Below are 5,807 nucleotides of genomic sequence, written 5' to 3'. Positions count from 1 at the left end.
TATCATATTTGTACTGTGTACTTGAGCTTGTCCTCAAAAGTGACTACACCTCAGCAATGTATAACTATTTTTACCAGAAAGGTAAGATTTTCAACCTTTCTTGGAGTATGTAGCATTACTAGTTATTGTTTATGGCCCTCTCATGATAAATCATTACTTTTGGGGATTTAAGTAGATTGCATTTAGTTATATTTAAAGCTTCAACAAAAATATTATGTCAGTGCACCAGTCTATTCAAACTCAATGAAAGCCCAACAGAAATATGCCAACACAACCCCAGAATATGCTCCATGCAGTATGCAGGACAATGATAGTATTTTATTCATAATGCTCAAGATGGCCCTGTTTATGTTGACGTGAACTTGCCATTCACTGCATATGGGATAAATAACTTGTGTAATAATACTGCACAGATGACATCAAGGCAACATAAACATACACTGTGATCCAAACACATCATACCTGTTGGGGCATAATTCTTCTCAAGAAAGAATCAAACACGCTCTTAAACTGACTCATTAGTTGATGGAATCCAAACTTCAGGTTGTGCAATATATTTTTTTTTGGCGCAAAGGCACATTACTCGCAATATCCAAATGCATGCAGCACCTACAGGCTATTGGTCCTGTTGGACAGTTCTTTATTTATATTATTTTGGTTTCTTATCCAATTATCTGAAACCACAGGTTAATGTAAAACATCAAGTGTAGTTCAAATTTAAATCAATATCAAGCAAAAACGTTTCTCACTTGTGTGTTTGTGCTAGACTTGACGTGGTGTACTTTTATAATTGGAGCAGGCATTGGAATATTAGAAAGATATTTATTACAATGTTATTTTGTATTATTTATAGGCTATTTATTAAATTAATTAATGGGAAATTCTTATTTTTTATTCTGTAAGACTGACATTTTTTTATCATAGGGCTTAGTGTTTACAGACAGACTGACACTTATGCTCGAGGGACCGATGAATCAATCAATGTTCCTCAAAATGTTATTTAAATGTGATATCCTTTTATGTACTCTATCAAGTGCATGTAGGCTATATGCTGACGAAGAATTGTCGTACTGTTGAATAAAATGCATGTGTTGGTTGTTCAGACGTTCTACAGCACCTGTGTGTTTATTTATGACACATATTGTTTTCAAAAAAGAGCATGCCCTACCTACAAATCTACTAAATGTAAAATACATAAAAAGTATGTTAAAATATGTCAAATGAAAGAGGCCACACGAAGTGTAGTCTGGTGAAAATTGTATGCAAAAATAAATGGTTAAAAGTCTAAAAGGCACAATGATTTAGCCGTTTCTTTGTTCCCGCTTGAACAAATTGAAGAACCAGCTGTCAAGCGTTTAGAGGAGCGGAAGATTGATCATTGCATTCAAGACTCCTCTCTAAACTTATCTCTCAGCCAGTAAAACACGCCGAGTTAATAAAACAATTCACGAGCTGCTTTACTTATACACATTGGGAACATAATTTTATTGTATCATCTTGGAACAATGGAACATTTCAGTTCACTAAACTTACATAGGCCTATTCTTGGCACACTCGTAAAAAAGCACAGCTAATTGACTACTTCGAGCACATAGCCCATCCAAATCAACCGATTGCTTCAAACTCTAAAATATCGACAAACGAAATCTTTCATTTTTTTAAAGACTTTATCATTCTCCCACAGTCTGACCAGAAGGTATTTGCAGAAGTTACGTGTTCGCGTTCCTATCAAATTGATGGGCGAGTTTGATTCAACCATTTGTCATGTAAATGTAGGACGTTTGATGGATGATCCCGATTTGACAAACTGCTGTAGGTGCCTTGCCATTGACCTAAAGTGAGTCACATGGGCTGTCACTAAGGTGATATGAGCTTTGGTAGGCAGTTTTACAGCTTTGACATACAACCTAGAGGTTAGGTTGTAGGGCACAGGGAAGATACATTATCCGTCTTCATTAATTTTGCCATAACAATACAGTATGACCTCTTACTTAGATTATACAAGTAATAACCGGGGGACGAACATATTCAATGCCAAGGCCGGATACCACAATTGAAACAATGTTTACATGTCCTCGTCTTCCAATTCATGCGCAACAAGTGATAGTTACGGGTCCGATGGGCGGTTAGTTGGTGGTTCTTCGGATGCCTCAGCATAAGACTTTGAGACACATTCTCCGCCAGTATCAGCCACATCATATAGATCTCCAGTTTGGCACAACGGGAAACTCAGTGTATTGCTCGCCATTAGGGCCAAACGTGGACTAAGGACTTCATCAATACGCTCTCAATCATGAGAAAGAACGAGGTTTCATTCTGTCGCCTGGGATTCCTGTTTCAGCCATTGGAACGAACATGCCCCCCCTGGACGAGGGGAACAGTGGGCCAGGGTCTGCACCAAGCAGCTAGTATCTTCACTTTAGCAGTGGGAAACAGGGGCAGCAAGAAGACTTGGAGAGTATTTACTCTATTAGTTCCTTCCCAATGTAGTGATAAGGATTCTGCTGATCAAATTTAAAAAAACTTTCGACTGGATGAAAGTTAAGAGGAATCCCGTAAAACAGGTTGGTTAACTACTGGGACATGGTCAGCAATAACATTGTCATGACAAAAGTTAATTTATAGACAACATTACAAAATATATATTTTTTGAGGACATTTAACAGAGACACTGCCTAATCAATGTGTGTGGTGTCCATGTTTGTGCATAAAACATGTACCGTGATGCGTAAAATAAATGATCAAATATAGAATGTGTATTTGTATTAGTATAACTGCACTGTTTGCTTGGCTGCTCACAATCATCACACAATCATAATAAGTCTACATAGTTGATTCCTGTTTTCATTTCTTCGTTCAAAATTACATTCCTTCAATCAGTTCCTTCATCCATTCATTCACTTTTACAGTTTAACAATATGGAGTCCCTGGCCAAAAGACTGTAATCCACACCAACTTCACCACAAAGCAGCTGACAGAGCTCGAGAAGGAGTTCCATTTCAACGACCAGGGCCGGTCGAGTGGAAATTGCCGCTACTCAAGCACAACGAAACTCAAGTTAAAATTTGGTTCCAAAACCGCAGGACGAAGCAGAAAAAGCGCGAGAAAGCAGGCACGTTTTTTATAAACACAGCAGTACCGGCAAATGATGTGGTAGAGATCACCTCATCTTCTCCTAATGTGTCACCAAGCTCGAAGACCAAAAGCAACCATTTTACAAATAATATTTGAAATACCGCACTCAGGGTGCTGCACTTTGCTTATCACATTTTCAAAGATAACTCAGGTTTTACAGGTAGGATTAAGGCGCACTTATTTCTGCAGCCAATTCAGTGTAATGTTTGCACTATTCACACATGGTATTTTCAGACAAATTCGTTTTATAATTTAACTAATTATGAGAGAAATAAAATGAATGAAATATTTGTTTTGAAAATGTAAGTCTGTATTTGTGCTGATTTGCATATTTGTGAGTGAACGGAATGTTCCCATACAGTAGGCTATAAAGTATGACCATAAGGATATGGTGCAAGAAAACATAAATCTATAGTTCTTCTTCTTGGTGTTCTTTTTATGCAAATAGTATTTTGAAAGGAAAATATATCGCTGTTTTGTGAAACTATTTTAAATCAGGCTACTCAGGAAATTAGGAATCAGATCGATTGACAATCTCGTATTATTGATCTCTATATAATATATGTATATATTATAAAACTACGACTAAAATACAATGTTCTGTCTCTCTTTGCAGTTGAGTTCTACTCGTCCTTTTTCTTTGCATAATGTGACAGGAGAAGTCTTTCACCACACCTCGGAATACGTCCAGGGGTTCTAACCATGACAACAAACTGCATGGCGCCAGGTCTCACACTAGAAGTGTTACCAGTGTACCAAATTGTTTATGGGACTAATAAAAATAAAACTTCAACGGTCAAAATGAATGACCTTTGAATGTGGCATGAACACAACCAGTCATTATATTTCCATCTGATTGTCAAACAAATCACGTCAAAAAGTAGGCTACCTGTGCATGTTCTTACACTCCAAAATAATTCCAGCATCCAAACTGCATGTATACTCGAGCCATTTGATGAATGTAAATATAAATCTGTTACAAAACACCAAAATGTGTGCCTAATGACATTCAGCAGTTGTCATTGATTAGGCCTAAATTAATTGATTCGTCTTGTTGACAAATTCACAATTTTTGTAGCCTGAAAAGTCGGGACACCTGAAATGGGTCTGAAACTGTCCCAGGAAAAACGTGATGGTCACCCTAACACACACGGTCAACTTACTAAAATGTGCATTACCATGAACTTCAAATTGGCCTACTGGTAGCCAGTGATGTAGGCCAGTGGTAATAAAAAATTATTATAAATTAACCGCCGGTAGCCTACCCTCTAAACCGAGGCAATTATACACACGTGAACACACGCAGAACAGGTAACCATTCAATATAATACATGAGTTGAATCAAAACATGTCTTACACCCTAGTTCATCAGTTGTCCATAATTCACGAGTTAATACCTGGAGTCTTCACAGATCTTGTTACACAATATACGACCTTTCTTTCCTTACGTTAAGGACATTTATGACAGTGTTAGGCTATTTGTAATTCTTAAGCATTCAACAATTCAAATAGAACACTGCATTTAAAGCCTGTACAAATTATGGATCTTGGAGATCTCGGGGGAAATGCACTGTAAGTGTAACTGTGCCTATATTACACGTTTCGCTGTGAAAACAGTTCTCATGGGCACACACACCCAAAACATTGCAGGTCTATGCCATTGCAAAATCACATGCTTCTAACCGAACGTTAAACCTCTTCTAACCGAAAGTCACCTTATAGGCCTACTGTCAATAACGTATAGCCTACTTGTTGGATGGATTGGATGCGCATTGGTGTCGAGCTCTAGGCTAGTTGTCTAGTGATATTCTCGACCATCATATTGTCGACCACAAATATCGATAGAAAATAATAAAGGTAAATAACTGGTCTACTACTTCTGGCCACAGATGGCAAGTAGAACACCAGTATCCGTGCGCACCTGAAAAACAAAGCAATTAGCACTATGAACAGCTGACTGACAAAATCAAAAAAAAGTCTAAATCAACGGATAAATCGAAAGCATTGGAATAAAGGCGGTTTTTATTAAAAGATCCATGCCAAACAAATGGCGAAAATTAGGAAGTACAACGGAATATCTATATGTAAAGTAGCTCAGCTAAGGCAGAAATTCAGCACCAATCCTACTACTGAGTGGACAGCGCAGCCACAAATAAATGTAATGGTTTATTAAACAATAACATAAAGGTGGGGGGTGTTTGTTTCATTTGGAAGCTTTTATTTTCATATTTACAATTGTAAAAAAAAAATGCCCTGAGATCCACAATCAATTAGCACAGTTTCTCACTTGCACTTGCCACTTTCTCTTTGATTGTTATAATTGTTCATTCATCTCCGGATGGTATAGACAGTCTCAATATTTGCACTGGTTGTTAGGTTTGCACAGTTCCTGCCCCAGAGGCACTGGCCTGTCAGTGCCCTCTCCACCAAAGCCGAGGTTCATTCAAAGTTCACCCACAAATGGATTCACGAAGGCCTCTAGTCAATCTGTCAGGACACCAGAATGGCTTCGAAGAGTCAACTACAGGTCTCCCTCTCTCCTTTTTCTTTGCCTTTAATATTCGAGGCTAAAAATGGCAGGGGATATTTTTTCATCTACATATTGTATGGCTTGTTAGACAATTGAAGTGGATAATCATCATAGTTCCTTTCAAAATGTTACCATTAATTGT

General features: G+C 37.8%; 1 pseudogene; it reads left to right on the top strand.

Annotated features, from left to right (window-relative positions):
• The first annotated feature begins 1,783 nt into the window (after positions 1-1,783).
• On the top strand, positions 1,784-2,876 carry LOC139580212 (homeobox protein Hox-B1b-like; annotated as a pseudogene).
• Positions 2,877-5,807: the final 2,931 nt, after the last annotated feature.

The sequence above is a fragment of the Salvelinus alpinus genome, chromosome 7, assembly GCF_045679555.1.
Source record: "Salvelinus alpinus chromosome 7, SLU_Salpinus.1, whole genome shotgun sequence".
Taxonomy (NCBI): domain Eukaryota; kingdom Metazoa; phylum Chordata; class Actinopteri; order Salmoniformes; family Salmonidae; genus Salvelinus; species Salvelinus alpinus.
Note: the sequence above shows the minus strand (reverse complement) of the source record. Positions and strands in the feature narration are given on the sequence as shown.